General features: G+C 39.6%; 1 pseudogene across 1 annotated transcript; it reads left to right on the top strand.

Annotated features, from left to right (window-relative positions):
* Positions 1–644: 644 nt before the first annotated feature.
* On the top strand, positions 645–10,182 carry LOC143862047 (polyol transporter 5-like; annotated as a pseudogene). The gene is made up of 3 exons (XR_013240134.1): positions 645–891; positions 8,282–8,788; positions 9,168–10,182. The product of XR_013240134.1 is annotated as a polyol transporter 5-like (transcript).
* Positions 10,183–19,751: the final 9,569 nt, after the last annotated feature.

Genomic DNA, 19,751 nt, shown 5'->3' with positions numbered 1-19,751 from the left:
AGACTATATAAAATAGGGGGCTCACCCATTGGTCAATTTTCATTTATAAGAGTTATGATTGTGATTTTCTATGGATCCCCCTATGATGTGGTCCGTAAAGTACTTTAAATAGGGGACTATAAGGGCTTACACTATATAAAATAGGGGGCTCTCCCATTGGTCAATTTTCATTTATAAGAGTTATGATTGTGATTTTCTATGGATCCCCCTGTGATGTGGTCCGTAAAGTACTTTAAATAGGGGACTATAAGGGCTTGCATTATATAAAATAGGGGGCTCTCCCATTGGTCAATTTTCATTTATAAGTGTTATGATTGTGGTTTTCTATGCCATCATAAATGGAAATTGGTCAATGGGAGAGCCCTTGTACCCTTTTTTTGCGAGGGCTCTTGTGAATCTAGCATTCCTCCTATATAAAATCTCGCTTAAGTAACCGTTTGCATGCAAACAGAAAAAATTGGTTACTTAAACTTAGGCGCGCATGGATCTAACAGACTCTTTGTAATTATCTGCCAGGTCATTATAATCCACTTTTTTTTCTCGGAGAGAGTCCTTCTAAGCTATGAAAACGTATTGGGAATATTCCACTTTCCAATGTAGAGAGTTCCCCTAAGCTACGAACACGTATTAGTCTCATGCAGAATCTTGTTTTCTTTAAAAAGATAGGATCGTGACAGATTTTGCTGCTTCTTTTTTTTCTCCTGCATTTATGTTGTATCTGATCTGAAGATCAAGAGAAAATGGCTGTAGAGATAGAGATGAAAGGTGAAGATGTTATCAAAGTCGAAAGTCAAGAACTAAAGGTGGATGATCGTGGTGGCAAACGTTTGAACAAGTATGCTCTTAGAAGTGCCATTCTGGCTTCAATGACCTCCATTCTTTTAGGTTATGGTAAGTTTCAGCTTTTGTGTTTGTGTATTTGGTACTCTCTCTCGGAATTTCTGCACTGATCTGTTGTTAGAGTTTTAAAACTTGATCCAATCTTGATTTTATTAAAATTTGAGTAGAGGGAAATTGGATTTCAATAGAACCCACAAAAATCGAGTGCCTGATAAACTCGAACGATTGTAAGTATAAGTTCTTGAAAAACTTACTTTAACGTTTGTTTTTTATTTTTGGAAACAAATACCAATTTTACTGAAAAGGGATTTGTGCCAATTGATCCCTAATTTGTAAAATATATCCTAATTAGTCTTTTAAGAATGATGAATTATTTAAACGGATTTGCTATGGAGCATCGCTGAAGGCATTTCACGGAATAGCTGTTGGAGAAGAAAGCATCCACATAGGCTCAGATTTTGTCTCATTCATTTAATTCATCTGAGGTGGCTGCTCTCTCATGCAACAGCCGCAAGATGCCATACGTCCCTAGCTAATTCCTCCCCTTTATTATAATTTTACCATTACAGCATTTAATAAAGGCTATTGAAATTTGGTACACCCATGTTTTGGTAACACGTGCACACCCATGTTTTGCACGTGCGTGAACAAAGCCTGTAAACCATAAACATATTTCTTACACTATTAAAAAAAAAAGTACTGTACAACTACACCATATGATGATTCAAACCGTCCAATTGATGGGCCACATCGTAAATAGGGTGTTCCCAAAAAAACATTTCCATGCGGTGATCCTAGCCCTGCAGTCTATAGAGGAACGGCATATTTAGGAAACATTTATTGGTTAAAGGGTTGTAATTATGCTATGGAAATGAATTTTGGCACACAACCTACTTACATTGTGGCCCCTGGAATGGACGGTTTGGATCATCCTACGATGTAAGCCATACAGTACTTCTTTTTTTTTAAAAATACTCACTATCAGGACTTACACTATATAAAAACTCTCATAATCACATCATTTCCCTCTAAATCATGAGGAAATGGGTCAAACAGGCCGGGTAAAAAACACTCAGAAATGGACGGTTTGGACCATTAAATGGACGGTGTGGATCATCCTATGGTGTAGGCCGTAAAATATTCAGTAAATTTTTTTCTTTTTATAGGTAAGTTGGGGTTTTGCGGGGACCCCTACCGGCTTATTAAAAAGTACTTCACTACATGGGCTTACACCATATATATTCCAAGAAGAATTTTGTGACAAAGCCTCCAAACCAAAAACATATTTCTTACACCCCCTATTAAAAAAAAAACAGTTTTGTATAACTTACACCATAGGATTATCCAAACCGTCCAATTGATGGGCCACATCGTACATAGGGTGTTTCCAAAAAAACACATTTCCATGCGATGATCCTAGCCCTGCAGTCTATAGAGCAACGACATATTTAGGAAACATTTATTGGTTGGAGGGTTGTAATTATCCTATGGAATTGAATTTTGGCACTCAACCTACTTACATTGCGGCCCATGAAATGGACGGCTTGGATCATCCTACGATATAAGCCATACAGTACTTTTTGAAAAAAAATACTCACTATCAGGACTTACACTATATAAAAACTCTCATAAGACCCGCACCCAGGAAAAAAACAAATAAAAGGGGTTGGTAATGTTGAGAAGGGGAGGGGGGGTGGAAATATCTTTGCCCATGATCTTATATTATCCTAAAAGATAAAATGTTAACCACTCTTCCCTGCAAATGTATTCATTAAGATAGAACTGTACGTGGCATTTTTTATAAAAGGAATTAGACTTCAGCAGATCGGAGGGTGAGGATCAGCCTATGGAGAAGATTTTCAAGGCACAACCTATTTACTCCAGGGCCCAACAAATGAACGGTTTAGATCACCCAAACAATGTAGGTGCCACTATTTTTGTGGGGCAGCATGGGCCACCATGTACATAGGTTGTGCCGCAAAAATCATTTCCCTAGGATGATCCCAACCGTCCGGTCTGTAGAAATTTTCATAATGATTAAAATATTGTGGTGCTAATGTCATTTCCCTTTAAATATAAAAGAGAAGACGGGTACAAGTCAAACGGGCAGGGTGAAAATGACCCGTGAAATTTTATAGGTCATTGGGCTTGGACGTACACCCGGCCCGTGCGGGCCGAGTCGACCCGCGGGTCACCAGAATTTTTGATGTTTTTGTCAAGGTTTAAAATTTCGGTTTCGGTACTGGTTTCGAACCTTGAAATTTTGAAATTTCGGTCGAAATCTGGTACAAAACCCGAAACTAATATTTTATTCAATATTAAATTTCGGTAGAAATTTCGGTGAAATATTAAATTAATATTAAAAAAAAAAATTGGGTCAAATTTCGGAAAAACAGAAATTTCGGTCGAAATAAATGTCCGTTTCGGTTTTTACGCATTTCGGTGTCGGTCTCCACCTCGGTCGAAATTTAAAACCATGGTTTTTGTTAAGATATTTTTTGTGCAGGGATTTGCTAGCCATCTTCTACGAGGCTACTTCTCGGCTTGTCGCACATCCTTTGCTGCAAAGATCGGCAGAAGTACGAAATGTGGAAAGGTGGCTAGCAATAAATAATAATCATGCGGGTACTAAGTTTGAAATGAAAAATTACCAGAAAATGGAAGCAGAGTAGAGAAATTACCAAAAAAAATACGAAAAGATGTAGTAAAATATGACAATTACGGACAAAAAGGCATAAAAAATGAGACAGCTGGCTTCTTTTTTTTAACTCATGTGCAAGGGCATATGAGAAGCGGAAATGACGAAAAAGAAGCAGTGAAAAAGGACATACATGGGTGTTTGACGGGAATTAAGGCAGAACTCATAAGGGAAAGAACGTGTGGAAAAATATAGGATTCCCGCTTTTAGTATAGTATGGATTATAATTATCTGGGACATGGCTGGAAAAAACGTAACAGTAAGGATGACTTTAACCCCTCATTCAGGCTTTATATATAGTATATGGATTGCACAAACTCAGCTTATGTTTTCCATTTTAATTTTTTTTTTTAAATTGACATTTATTACTTCCGGAAAGTTACATAGCAAAGGGACGAGTCGTCCCTAAGCCATCCCTTGTTACAGTACCACAGGACATATATCAGACAATTACAATTTAAAAGATACAGAAATCAATATCCTCCAAGTATAGATGGACATTGCCTTCAAAAGAACACTGCCTTGGGCCAAGCGATCTGCCATCTCATTTGCCGACCTCCTTTTATGTTCAACTACCGGTTCGATCTCGCGTACAAGGTCCCTTAATTCAGTGATAAGAGTTCGAATCCGCCACGGACATTTGGAGGTAGTAGAACCCACATAATGTTGTTAGAATTACCTTCAACAATTAGGGGTCCGAGGTTGTTCTTGGAGTACCATGTAAGTCCAAAGAGTAGCGCTCTTACCTCTGCCTCGTTGGCATCACAGATAGCCACTGGGCCAGAATAGGACAATTTACACTATCCATTCGACATTGGTTTCCACTTTGGAGTAACCTTATCCTTCGCCTTCCTCTCCCATATGATTGCATTCCAGTTTCTTAGGATCTCGCCAATTTCATTTATAATTTTCATCCTCACTCTGATCCATGATAATTCTATTTTGATTTGTAGCAACACCAGATTTCTACTCCTCGCCTTTTCTTTGAAAATTCTATTATTTCTCTCCTTCTAGATATTCAAAATGATAGCATATGGCAAAAGTTTTCATAATGCCTGCCTTCTATCCCCAAATGCACCACCGCTCCATCCCAGTAGAACTCTTCTGATCCCTTTTTGAAAAACCCATGCTACATTGAAGTATTTCAATGCATTTGTCCATAGATAATATGAAAAAAGGGCAGTGCAAATGTTGGTGATCCATACTTTCTTTCGCTTGCTGACATAGGATACACCAGCTCGCCATGTGGAATTTCCTTTTCTTGAGTCTATCACAGGTGTTTATTCTTCGATAGATGACCGTCCATGTGGAACGCTTTCACTCTAGGTGGAGCTTGGGACTTCCATATAATGGCACATCGTTTTGCTTTCCTCACCCCATTGTTAAGAACAAATAAGAATGATTTTACAGAGAAGCATCCATCGGGGTCTGGTTTCCATTTTAATTGGACTCTGAAGAGCTTTTTGGGAGCCGGAATAACCTTTGAAAGTTGTTTAAATAATAAAAGACATGATAGTGCGAATATCACTGGCCTTAATAAATTATTAAGAATTGTCAAAAATATAGGCGTGCTTTCTCTTTCAGCAAACCCTAACCCCTAGGACTCACTAGCAAACCCTAACGCCTAGGACTCACTAGCATGAACACTTACAGTATCCCTCTTTCTCTTACGTGCCTAGATGGGTCCTACTAAGGGTAGAATATATTAGTTTGTGCAATTATCAAGACAAGGTAGTGCGAATATCACTGGCCTTAATAAATTATTAAGAATTGTCAAAAATATAGGCGTGCTTTCTCTTTCAGCAAACCCTAACCCCTAGGACTCACTAGCAAACCCTAACGCCTAGGACTCACTAGCATGAACACTTACAGTATCCCTCTTTCTCTTACGTGCCTAGATGGGTCCTACTAAGGGTAGAATATATTAGTTTGGGATTTGCTAGGGACCATCACATAAGGCATTCTGCGGCTGGGCTTTGCATGTGAAAGCAGCCGCCTCAGATGAATTAAATGAATAAGACAAAATTCAAGATTGTGTGGTTGCTCTTAGGGGCGGAGCTACATGTAGCGTAAGGAGGACAGCTGCCCCTGTTGAGTTGGGCCAAACTCCTTGATAGGCCCAACTCAATTGGACCCAGCCTCCTTCAAAATTTGAAGCCTACCCACCCACCTTATGTATAAGCCTGCTGCTCTCACATGCAACAGCCAGCCATGAAATGCCTTCTGCGAGGGTCCCTAGCAAATCCCTCTTAGTTTATATTTTTTTAGGAAATGATGCCAGCATAACCATGTTTTGATATTTTTCGCTAACCCCTCTTGTCTTTTAGCATTTAAAAAGCTGTCAAAAGGTTATTACATCTCCCAAAAAGCTCTCATGAGCCAATTAAAGAAGAAAAGAGAGTTGGGTTTCTGCAAATATCAAAATATGGTTGTGCTAATAACGTATCCCTATTTTCTATAGCTTGTGAAATTTTCTGTAACGGTCTTGAGTAGGGGCCCGCCTAGGTATGGGACTAGGGGGGACCCAGCCTGGTATGGGATAGTTTTAAAGGGTCTTGCCTGATGCATCCCATCAGCTGTGGAGCTTTTGACGTATTGATAAAGTACCTAACATTTACATCAGAGTAGCCACCACGGTCCGTATTCAAGTCACAGGGGAGGGCGGAAGATCTACCCAAACCACCAGTCACTCCAGGATCAATATGGATCGTAGAATTCGCTATTTGGTGTGATCAAACAGTCAAATAAGCAGCCCATCATGGTCGGGTGCTACCTAGGGTTACAATTCAATGTGAAAAGGTACCAAAAGGTCTATATAATGACCTTCCTTTCACAAAAAATCCGAAAATACATGCGAGGGACTTGGATTTGGGAATTTCCAAAGCAATTTTCACTTTCTTTAAGCCTTTCCAAAAATTGGTTTTTGTCCCTTTTAAAGTTATCTCTCTAGTGTATTGTTATTCTTCGAGAAACAATCACTATTATCTCGAATACTAGTTAAATCCATAGGTGATTCAGGGTTTGTCTCCGTTTATTGCAAAATGTAGACAAACATTTGGTGAAGTATTCATCGGGCTTCATTGTAACTTGTTACTTGGAGGCGAATTTGTGGTTCCCTTGCACACAATTGGTAGGGGCGAATATCGTCTTAAGGAAAGCGACAACGCGCCTTTAAGCATCTGAACTTTCTATCTTCCATCATCTCCACAGTCAAATTTCTCCAGTAGGGGCGACCAGTGGAGAGAAATACTTGGAAAGGGCTACCTTGTTAAAAAAAATGATTGAAGTTGCCACAGAGTGGACCACCGTGGAATGGGCGATTGTGGAAAGGGCTACCTGGAAAAAAGGCGAGTGAAAGCCGTTACAAAGTGTGCCATCGAGGATGTAGCATGGTGGAATGTTATGATCCTCGGTGGAGGCCTGCCAAGGTGGGACCCAGCTTGGTATGGGACATATTTAAAGGGCCTTGCCTAGCGCATTCCATCATCTTTGGAGCTTTTGGCGTATTGGTAAGGTACATAACATTTTCTCTGTAGTTGTTTGGTACGGATAGGAGTCCTAGAGATAAGAATTATCTTGATTGGCTTGGTTAAGAGTTTTAGAAAACGTGGTAAGTGGGTAAGTCGTCTTTTTCAAATTAATGAAGAAATTTATTCTAAAAATTGTGTTTTACAAACAAATGAGTGACCCTTCCCTCGAAGTGAGTCGAGAGGATGATCTTCCATCTAAGAAGATCGACCCGGCTCATAACAATTGGTATCAGAGCGGCTATAGCAATTTATTCTATCCTAAGTGGGACCCATCTAGGCACGTAACACTTTCTTGACGTCATCTCTTGTCGAAGTTTACATCACTGTTTCTTGTAGCCCCTCAGTCCACCAATTGTTCAGTTCGAGTAGCTGGAACGGAAGCCTCTGTTCTCTCTCCCCACTGGATCTCTTCATCCTCATCACAATCAAACTCGAAGATTATCTATCAAATACATGATGGAAATGAAATCCAAAAAATCAGGCAAAACAGAACAGTCAAACTCTCCTTACACTGCAATGAAAAAACAGATACGTCGTTGTATGAATCTATAATTGCATTGCGTAAAGGAGGTGCACAAGAAATCAAGGAGCTTGAATGATGAAATGTCTAAATCCAATGTGCTAATGGAGATACACTATTAACACAGTCTTCCGTTGATCTCTTTGATTTTAAGTATTCTCTTTATCTCTTTGCTTTTCCCCTTCTTTATATCTCTTGATGGGGGTTGATCCTCTAGCTCGCTGGTTAAGGATTTGTCCTCTAAATCCGAGCTTGGAGGTTCAATCCCAGCTAAAAAATAAAATACTGTTTTCAGATGGCTCCTTTTAGGCCCTGTTTGTTTTGGATTTGGAGAACCTAAATTTGGGTCCATTAATTAGTTTTGGACTCACAATCAGTTCTCAAAATCCAAAATAACCAAGTCTCCATGGTATTACAAATTCCTTTGACCCATGTGATTGTGTCAAAGTAATCACTTTTCAACTTCCATTATGCCCTCTATAAAAATGTCAATTCTTGGTGAAGAGTATAGACATCGGATTCAGTGGAATCAGTGATGTCGATTGTTCCCCAAAAGGAAGAATTTCTAAAACCTCCTTCAATACCTGGGTTGCCAAGAGACACATTAGAGTGATTCGATGTTTCGGATTTACATAGTACTCAATTTGAGTTTCTAGGGGTGAAATGCGTTCTAACCATGCATTTGCCCTGCAGATATCGGAGTCATGAGTGGCGCGGTTCTATTCATCAAGGATGATCTCAAGATAAGTTCCACACAGGAAGAGATACTGATTGGCTCGCTGAATGTTTTCTCCTTGATTGGGTCTTTAGCTTCTGGAAAGACCTCTGATTGGATCGGTAGACAATATTCCATCGTCCTCGCATCAGCAACATTCCTGATCGGCGCTTTGTTGATGGGCCTTGCTCTTCCTTTCCCTTCCTAATGGCAGGAAGGGTAGTTGCAGGAATTGGAGTCGGCTACTCTCTCATGATCGCACCTGTATACAGCGCCGAGCTCTCACCAGCAATGACCAGAGGCTTCCTTACCTCCTTTCCAGAAGTCTTCATCAATGTTGGGATCCTTTGGGCTATGTTCTCAACTATGCATTTGCAGGTCTGCCAGAAAACCTAAACTGGAGACTGATGCTCGGAGTCGCAGCAATTCCGTCCATAGCCGTTGCTATAGGTGTTCTCGCCATGCCGGAGTCCCCAAGGTGGCTGGTAATGTGAAATGACCAATTACTCCAAAAGTTTAAGCTGTTTGAGTTGTGTTATTTAATCATTTATACTTCACTCCTCCTCACGTGTGGCCCCTCTTGTTTTTTGGGTTGGCCGTACACATGGCACATGTGGCCCCTCTTTTGGGTTGGCCTTGCACATGGATTTTTAATATCAAGGAGTTGTTGGGTTTTGAACCCAAGAGCTTTACAATAGTTCTGATACCATGTAAAACGACCAAATACTCCAAAAGCTTAAGCTGTTAGTGTTGGTGTTATTTAATCATTTATGCTTCAACAGGTAATGCAAGGACGATCCCAATTACTCCAAAAGCTTAAGCTGTTGGAGTTAGTGTTATTTAATCCTTTTTATACTTCAACAGGTAATGCAAGGACAATCCAAGGAAGCGAAACAGGTTCTCTTTAAAACATCCAACAATGAGGAAGAAGCTGAGCTTAGACTAACTCAGATAACAGAATCTTTAACTAGTGTAATTTCTACCAACATGAACAGTTGGAGTGGGAAAGGTGTGTGGAAGGAGTTGCTTTTGCGACCATCTCCGCCCATTCGGAGGATGCTCACTACAGCCATTGCGATGAACTTCTTCATGCAGGCATCGGGCAATGACGCTGTTGTATACTATACCCCAGCAGTGTTCAAAGCTGCCGGAATTGGTAAGAAGAAAGAACTGGTGGGAGTCACCATTGTCATGGGCTTTGTGAAGACATTCTTTGTTCTGTTATCAGCTAGTTTCTTGGATAAATTTGGGAGGAGGCCTATGTTACTTTTGGGTGCGACGGGGATGGCTGTGTCACTGGCTGCACTAGGTATCGGGTCAAAGATTCTTGAGAGATTGGTGACGAAATCAAAGTGGACGATCGTGCTCTGCATTGTGGCTGTATGCGCAGACGTATCATTCTTTTCTGTTGGATTGGGTCCAATCACGTGGGTTTATTCGTCGGAGATTTTTCCAACGAGGCTGCGAGCTCAGGGAGCGAGTATTGCTATAGGGGTGAATCGGGTTGTTAGTGGGGTTGTTTCCATGACGTTTCTTTCTGTTTCGAAGGCGATATCATTTGGAGGCATCTTCTTTGTTTTCTCCGGGATATCGTTTGTGGGTGCAGTTTTCTTCTATATGTTTTTGCCGGAGACGAAAGGTAAAAGCTTAGAAGAAATGGGAGTTGTGTTTGAGGAGAAACACAAGGATGACGAGGAATCATCCATGCAAACAGACAAGCAGAAGGATGATGAGGCATCATCCACGCAGCGCGTTGCATCCTAATAACAATATTGTATGATGTAGATACTTACAAAGTTTTAATTGGAATGCTTTTATTGAGGGTCTGTTCCAGTGAGGGTAAACAGGAGGAGCCGAGGAGGTAATCTATTTTGGAGTAAATCATTTTAGAGTAATATGCTTGCCATACATTGGTTACTTTGATTTCTAGTGTTCCAGTGATCAAATACTGTAAGGGGTATGTGCATAACTCTCTGAACATCCAATTTTACACATTAGATCGGGAGGCTAGTATATATAATAAACATTTGAATAAATTAGATTGCAAACATAAGGATCTTGGAGGATTCGAACCACCATCCTCTTGAGAAATATTGGGGTAAGGTTCCTACTCCCATGTGCTCTGCCATTTGAGCTAAAGATCTGCCATATTTTTATGTTTCATCTAGATCAGCTATCTCATCAAGGTACATTTTTGAAAAATTAGCTTCCGTATGATCAGGAATTTGGTTAAGAGCCAATAACAGATCATACAATTTGAACTTTGGTGGGATAGAATCAAAGAGAATGACATTGAAACTAGAGCAAAGATTCAAGAAACATATGGCGAACAATGGAAAGCTTGGAAGATTTCTGGGTATTCAGGAGGAGCCAATAATCGATCATACAATTTGAAAGTAAAACCATACCAAATCTGAAGCTTTGTTGATCATCCAAGAGCCCAAAAAACAGCAATATAATGAAGCAATATCCACCGTCTGACTTCTACTCTGTCCAATAAAAATTCGATTGCAATAAGGAAACTGACCTACATCAAGTTCACAAACTATATGCTAAGAACCCATAGAGAATCATTTGAAAATTTAATGGTTGAACTGATATCAATAGTTTGACTATCCAAAAAATTTAGCAAACCAAAATATGATGATGAACTCCACCCAGAAACTACTTTGTTGGTGATACAACTGAAAATATGAGTTGGCATCACATGAATGAAATGCAGCGTGTTGAAGTATAAATGATTAAATAACACCAACTCTAACAGCTTAAGCTTTTGGAGTAATTGGTTGTTTCACATGGTATAGAGCTATTGCCTCATGGCAGGGTCCTGGGCTCAAAACCCAACAACTCATTGATATTAAAAATTCGTGCGAACGGCAAACCCAACAGGGGGCAACATGTGCAATGTGTACAGCCAATCCAGAATAAGAGGGGCCACACGAGGGGGAGTGTTGAAGTATAAATGATTAAAAAACACCAACTCTAAGAGCTTAAGCAGCGCTCCAAATAAGATCCATAATCTTGCACAAAGATTAGATCCAAGGACAGATTAAGCACACAAAGCTACAGTAGTTAGATATAGTTTCAATGGAAGCATCTACATTCGAAGCCCCATAATCATCCTTTGTAGCCTAAGTGCAGCACTCCATTCCAACATTGCCGCCAGAAAACATTTCTTCACCACCATAATCCATAATCGTAAAAATAAAACCTGGCCAACGGAGTTTTAAAAGAAAAAGTCCTTAAACATGGAATACCTAGCTAACAAGTACCACAAACACTGTTGTCAACCCGTAACTAGATTTCTTAATTTTATGACTCGTGACTCAACTCGACTCGTGACTCGTAAGAGTTTTTGACGAGAATAGAAATAAAAATAAAAAAATATAATTATATATCAAAAAATGAAGCATGTAAAAAATATAACCCAATAGCACATAGATAAAGCACTGAGCCAAAAAGATAATAACTATACGCTTGTAACTTGCATGCATAAAAATAATTAAGTTCTAAGTTCCAACTTCCAAGTTTTCAGCCATCAAAACAAGAAAGTCTAGGCTCAACGACTCGACTCATAAGAGTCTTATTTTTTTGAGTTGATTCATAGCAAATCGTTCGAGTCACCAGATGACTCATAAGAGTCTTCAACGGAGGCATGACACTCACGCGACTTGCCTCGAAAGCCCAGTGATTGGACTTGACTCATACAATTCATAAGAGGTAGAGAATCTCTTTCTAACTAATTGTTTCACGGCTTCACTAGCAAAATCCCACACATGGAAAGCCTTCAATTCAACCAAGAAAATAAAACCAACAAATCCACCAAAAATTGAAGAAATGAGGAACCCAAGGCATCATATCCTTCAACCAATAGAAAATCCCCTAAATCCAATGAAAGGAAAAATAAAAACAGAGAATCAACTCAAATTAAAACCGTAGAAGAATATCAATCCCTGTAAATTTTCCAAATTCAACTCAATGACCAAATCTATCACCTTGAAAAGCACAAAACTTCACAACAAGTAATGTTTGTTGGATAGCCTTACGCGTCGTGTGGTTGAGACACAGGTGTGCGACGCTATCACGTGTGGGCAGTAGCTTCGGTTTGGGGTGTGAGATCATCCTTCTATGCCAATATTTAACTAAGTCGATTAGGGTTGCAACTTGCCACATGAACTCATTAACCCGATCCATCATTGCCACAACTTCTTGATGCTAGGCTGAATGGGAGGCTATTGGATAACTGTCAGTAGGTTAAGGTTGGTTCTTGGAATAGTGCCTCGCACTCGTAGTGCGAGTCTTGACGGGTGATGTTGCGGTTGCTCTTTAAAGGTGCCATGCTCCGATCTTTCTCTCTTGGTTCACATAGACAGTGCCATTTTGTTGTGATTGAAATTTGTATGGACTCTCGGAAGAGGATCTGCGCCAAGCTGGCTCTGGAAGGGGTAGCCTATACACATAGAAACAAATTAGAAAGATGATTGGAGTTGTACTTCAAGGGACTCTCTGATGCTTAAGTCAGACACGACAACAACAGTACGAGCTAGAGAGAGCTCAATGAGAATGAGAGTGTGTGTGATTGTGAATGAGATGCGTACCTCGAAGTTTGTCCCCCTTCTATAGATTAGAGTCCCTGTCTTGTAACGAATCTTGCCTTTCGTGGAGTCTTGCTTGATTGGGCTAATATCTATTTCCAAGTTTATCTCTGAAGGTGGTTTTGTGATTTTTGGAATGGTCTAGCCAGTGAAATTACCCTTTCGCCCCTTTGGCCTTTGAGTCATTCAAGTGCCACATGTCAACTTCTCAGTTAGTGACGTCTTTTACCCCCAACAGATTCAAATGAGACTCCAAGGAGATACAAAATTTTGTATAAGCTATTCTTGTGATTGGTCTTACCTGGATAATTTTATCTAGAATAACCCCATGAGTTTGAAACCCTTTAGATGTATTTGGATTGTTGGAATCAACATTTTATTTTTTTTATTCCATTTGATTCAAACATTTGTTTCAAGTAATTGAATAGAATCACTGGGGCAGAATTAAAGGGGGAAATTGCTAGAGTCTATTTCACACCCCAAAAGATGGTATTATGGTTCTCCTCTTAGCACGCGTTTGGATTGCTGGAATCGGAAACAAGAATTGGTGTCCTATTTTGATTCCTTCGATTTTGATGTTTCGTTCACTTTCATAAAGGGAATGAGGCTGCGGGAGTCGGAAAAAAGTATGGAGTTTATGGCGTTGTTGGTTTCCCGCATGGGGACATGATATTCTGATTCTCGGAATTAGACGCGTTTACACATTCAAGCCCCTCTCTCTCTCTCTCTCTCTCTCTCTCTCTCTCTCTCTCTCTCTCTCTCTCTCTCTCTCTCTCTCTCTCTCTATGCGCTAATGATGATCAATGCCCCAAAACCACATGTCTTCGCTTTTTAAGCCCTTCTCCAGCAATTTTTCGATCTCTCAGAAAATCGGTTTCTACCCTTTTACCCAATGATCGTCATCCTCCATTCATTTTTTTTCTGAAATGGTGATCATCCTCCATTCATTGATACCTTCGAAAATCGTTTCCAAAACTTTCCCTTCGACTGGAATTAGAGACGCCCTGCTTGTTTATTCTCTCTACATTATGCTCTCAAACCCTTCTCCTCAATCTTCCAAGCCGAACAAATCCATTCCTTAGCCATAAAATCCGGTCTCTATTCCAACATATTCATCTGCAATAAATCTTCACAGGAAATGCGGATTCATCGAGACTGCCCGGTCCATGTTCCGCTCTACTCTGTCGTTGGATTCTGCATCCTAGAACACAATGCTTGTCGTGTATGTGAAATTGTGTCGATTAGAGAATGCATGTCATGTTCGATGAAATGCCTGAAGAAGATTGCGTGTCCTTCACTACCAATGTAGAGCAAGAAATGTAAGTCGTGGGTTTGATCCCAAATGGGATGACACCCGCAACCATAATTTCCGCTTGCTCGTATTTGCACTTAGTTTGCGATGGAAAGATGATTCATGGGATTGTATTTAAAGTTGGATTTGAAGTCTGTGTTCTTGTTTCGACTAATTTGGTTCATATGTATTCTCTTTGTTTCGTATTTGCATGATGTGTTTAATGAGATGCCTCGATGAACTTGGTTTTAATCCTCAAAACTTTGTCATTTGGAAATTGAAACTTTATTGAAAATTTGATTGGGGATGATATGCAATTTTTAGTGGAAATTTGATTCCATCCCAAGACTATACAAAATGCTAGAATTAGAATCATGGATGATTCTCTTGATTACTATAGTGATTATCCAAACACTAGAATCGGAATTGCGATACCATTTCCTAGGGGAAATCTTAATAGGAATCTGATGGCATATCAATTCCGATTCCTAGATTCCGGTAATCCAATATACCTAGACCTGGCAAACGGACGGGTTGGGTTGGGTTACTCGTGGGTCATGCAGGTGCGGGTCAAACAGGTTGGGTAAAAAATGACCCGCATTCCTACGGGTCAGCAATTAGGTGACCCGCACCTAGTGTGGGTGGGTCGACCCGCGGGTAACCCGCAATTTTTTCGCCAAAGAGTGTTTTTTTGGGCGGGGATAAATTCACCCCCCTCTATGTTTGAATTACCCCCTAAACCATGATTGACATTTTCCTTGTGTTTTGGCCACTTCTCACGCTCTACTTTTTGTACCCTCTCAAGTCTCATGCTTCTCCCACCTGTAGTAACCCTCTCTCACCACTCTGAAATACTAATTTATCATGAAAAAAAATCATGGTTGCAAGATATGTCCAGAATGAGTCAAATGACCATACTCAAGTGGTGGTAGAAGTGGACCAGTCGGCAAGCTCCTCTCTTCTTCTCTTCTTGACTCTTGAGCCCTTCAGAGTTGAAACCCTAATGTTGTGTTCTCTAGTTTTCTCCCCCCTGGGTTTCCGCGGTAACCACAGTTTTTTTCCACGGAAACTCTCATTTTCTATGTTCTGTTAGTTTCCTAGGAAACTTTTATATCTCACGTGGAAAATATAATATATTACGTGGAAACCACATTTTCGTGACTTTTCTCCCGTGAATTTTCCGACTAAATCTATCGGAAATCCTAGTTTCCCTCTTAGTTTCCGCGACTCGAGCTTGCTGGGTGGAGAAAAAAAATGTAATCTCCATCGTCTTCAACCTACGACTCCTCCATCGTCTTCAAGCTTCATCCTCCGGCTCCTCTCCAACATGGTAATCTCTCTCTCTCTCTCTCTCTCTCTCTCTCTCTCTCTCTCTCTCTCTCTCTCTCTCTCTCTCTCTCTGTGTGTGTGTGTGTGTGTGTTCCATCCTTCGTCTTTTCTCTCCCATTTTTTTTGGTTGAGGGGAAGGAGGGGGGTTTAGGAGTGGGAGAGAGAGTTTGTAGGATTTGAGGAAAGGAGAGAGATCTTCCTCATTCTCATCTTCTAAAACTAGAAATAGGGTTTCATTTTTTTCAAAAAAATATACAGATTAGGGTTTCGATTAAAATCTAGTTCTATTTATTTCATTTTGGGGTTTTAAAATCTATAGAATGATTTCTTTTCATTTTGGGTTTCTATTTTCGAAATAAGAAATACAGATTAGGGTTTTGATTTTAGAGTTTCATTAAAATTACCCCTAATCTGGTTTTGATTTATTAAGATTAGGGTTTGTTTTACATATTGGGGTTTTGTATTGGAGTTTTGGGTTCGTATTTAGCTTTGGATTTGGGAATTTTTTTTTTTGGGTTTCTGAAATCGGAGGGGTTTGGGTTTTTGGGTTCGTACTAGGCATTTGGGTCGGGAAAAAATGGGCTACCAGATACTGAAAAAGTCTGACAATCATGTTGATTTTTTTCATTCTTTTCCTCTACTACTTGGCCCATGTATTTTTAGTTGCTTTTTATGTCAAGTCTATGTTGATTGCATGATTTATATCTTGGCAACTTTATATTTGTGACAATTTGATTGGCATTGTTATTATTCAGCTTCTGTTTGTCATAGTTTTCTTATTTTGATATACTTCAGAGGGTTGGACCCACTTATTTTAGACTAGGTTCTATGTTGACATCATTCTGCATGTTATTTTCTCACAGTTTCAATAACGGGTTTCTATTGAGTTTTCCTGCAACGAAACGCATATTTCTGTGGTTTCTGTTAGTTTCTGTGAGCTTTCTTTCAGGTTTCTGTGCAACGAAACAATCATTTGACAGGTTTTCTGTTAGGTTTCCTTTTCTTCCCTTTCCTTTCTGCACGTCAGTTTCCTTCCCTTCACTTCCTTTCCTTTCCTTTCCCGAGTAGAGAACAGAGCATAATGGGTTGTTTCCCTTTGCCGCTTCCTGTCCTTTTTAGTTTTTTCACCGAGAGATAGAGCCCCCCTTTCGGGTCCTTTACTCCTTTATTTACTTATAGTTTTTGACTTTTCTCTTTGTTCCAATGATCCAATCTCAACTATTGGTTCTTTTCTAATTTTAATTCTACTATTCGAACCATTTCATGACTTGAACAAAAAAAAAGGGCAAATGACCTAAAAAAAGCTCTTTTTTGGACTATTGACGCTAAAGCAGTGGAGAGTTGAAAATGACCAAAGTAAAGTGCTTTCACTGTTCACAGCTTTTTTTGGGCCCTTTTGCCCTTCTCCAAATTCGAATAAAACAAATGAGTGCCCTTTCAATTTTTTTACTTTTTTACTTTGAGAAAATACTTCTCTCTCTTTCTCCTCCTTCCATCCGACGGATAGCAAAACCCCATCCCCATCGCCATTCATTTTCCCTCCCTCCGACGGAGACCGAAATCGCTCCCCGGTGAACCCCCTTGGACAAAGAAGAAAATGGCATTTTGTAACGCCGTTGAATCCTTCACTCCCCCATTTTTTGACGTCGTTGAATCTGTAAGCCCAAGGGTTTCCATGGGTTAATCATTCACCTTACCTTCTGGTTTTGATGCTAGCAAACTAAATTGATTAGCATTTATGGACTGATGTGTTGCTTTGAGGTGTTGTGTTGTATATAGGAATTTCATGTCATAATCGCCATTACACAACTTTTAACAACACATGACTTGCGGATCAAGGATCAAAGGAACTAAGAGCTTGCACTTACATTGGAGTCATCCTCATTTGAAGATGCTCAAGTAAAAAAGCTCATCATGAAGATCCCACAAGTTCCTAAGAAAGTGTCAAGAAGGAGCTTGGAGTTGAACATGCCATTGGTGACACCTCATGCACCTCACAACATGCAGTGAAGATTGGAAGATGTCACGAAAGCCAAGACAAGGTCAAGATGTTCACCCAAGCCGAAGAAGTACAAGAAAGTACAAAGGAGCCAAGACATTCCAATAAGATTTAAGGTTCTTATTTTTAGAATGTATTTGGAGTCCTCTTGATTTTATGTAAAATGCACTTTTAAAAGGTTTTCAAATGGTTTTCATACTTAACTTTCTACATCTTTGACAACCACACACACACCCTAAAATGTGTTTGAAAACCTAGGACTTAAGCCCAAAGACCATAGCCCAAAAGCCCCTGGATTTTAAAGTTAAAATGGAATTTCACTCAGGGCCGGTCGACCGGGCTAGGCCGGGCGACCGCAGGATGGAACCTGAAAATCTAGCCCATCTCGAATTTTATCGGGCTGGTCGAACGGGTCAAGCCGGGCGACCGCGGATATGTGTTTGATTCAAAACAGAACAAACCTTCATGGTTTGTGTGGGCGACCGACGTGGGTCGGTCGACCGGGATAGGTTTTATGAGCTAAATGTTTTAGCAAACAGTTAACCTTCGCCGGGCGACCGTCATGTGGCCGGTCGACTGCGACGGTAAGAAATTTGAAAATAGAATAGGGCGCCCGATAGGGGCAGGCGACCGCCGTAGCCTGGTCGACCGTCACGGTCGAGCAAACTAGCCGTTGGGGCGTTTTCTACATGACTTTTTCAAGCCAATAATTTACAGTTTTACCCCAAACGGTCATATTTTTAAATACACTATATATACATGATTAAAACCTATCTCTACAAGCTTTTGAACATTTGAGAAAGATCAAATCACATTTCTCTTTGAGCTTCAACCTTTTATTTCAAAAGCTAAAAACCTCCTTGATCTTCCATTTCTACATGTTATTAAGAGGCATTCCATAGGGCTTTTATTTGTTTATTTCTTGGAGTGAATGTGAGCTTACAAAGTTGTAATCAGCCTATTAAAAGGCATTGAGAGTTTTTTATTTTTATTTGTTCTTCATGTGAGGGTCTCCTCTTCGGCCCGTAAAGAAAGGTGAAGATTAGGGTCTCCTCTTCGGCCCGTAAAGAAAGGTGAATAAAAGGATCTCCGATTCGGCCCGTAAAGAAAGATGAATCATGTGCAAGGGTTTGATTCCCTTGTCAAGGCTTCGTGCAGATGGGCTTCGCTTTGGCCCTTGAGAATGAAAATGCTTATTGTAAGAGCTTCGAGATTAGACTTGAAATCTCACCATAGTGGAGTACCCAAGGAGCCAAACTTGGAAGAGTGGAGTAGGTCAAGTTGTGACTGAACCACTATAAATCTTGGTATCTTCATTGTGTTGTGCATTGTCTCTCTCTCTCTCTCCCTTTCCTTCTCTTGCACATGTGGTGATTGGTAATCTCTAACCTTACTTATGTTTATGCTTTAATTGAACAAGGGTTAGTGAATGCACTTAAGTTAAATGTCTAAACCCTAAATTGCATTATAATATTTATTTGAACAAGGGTTAGCTAAATGTGCTTGATTAGAAAGTCTAAACCCTAGATTTTATGGATATACATATTTGAACAAGGGTTAAACTAATTAGTGCTTAATTAAATGGATTAATTTTTAATCTCCCTTAATTAAGCCTAAAATTTCTAATTGACCAATTCGCCCCCCCCTCTTGGATTGTCACACTTGTATTTCATTTGATATCAAAGCTTAGGCTCTTAAAGAGATTTTTAAATCTTAAAAATCTATAAGAGAAAAGATCTGTGACAATCCATATGGATTTTGAGAAAGGCCGATCCACCATAATTCTTTCATTCTCTCATGGAACAAATTATGGAGTTTGGAAAGCACAAATGCAAGCCTATCTCAAATCCATAGATAATGACATTTCAGATGTCATTAAAGAGTGAATTTCTTTTTCAAGAAAATGCACTGAAGGTGATATAAAATTATTTTTCTTGAACTAAAAGGCTATGATTTTATTGTGTTGTGATTTAACTCCTAACATTTTTGACAAAATTTCAAATTGCGTCAATGCAAAAGATATTTGGATTTCACTAGAAAATATTTTTGAGAAAAATGTTTGTCTCTTTTCAAATGATAAATTTCTAGACAAAAAGATTTCAGAAAAATCTTTTGCAAAAGAAAATTCTTTGAAAAATTTTATTTTTGATTTGGAAATTCAAATTGTAAATCTTAAGTTGGAAATAAATTAAAGTTTGAAAAGAATTGAGAAATTAAGTCAATTGAGCATATTT

The sequence above is a fragment of the Tasmannia lanceolata genome, unplaced genomic scaffold (genome assembly GCF_043159265.1).
Source record: "Tasmannia lanceolata isolate RefF3 unplaced genomic scaffold, GAP_Taslan_0.1 ptg000003l, whole genome shotgun sequence".
NCBI lineage: Eukaryota > Viridiplantae > Streptophyta > Magnoliopsida > Canellales > Winteraceae > Tasmannia > Tasmannia lanceolata.
Note: the sequence above shows the minus strand (reverse complement) of the source record. Positions and strands in the feature narration are given on the sequence as shown.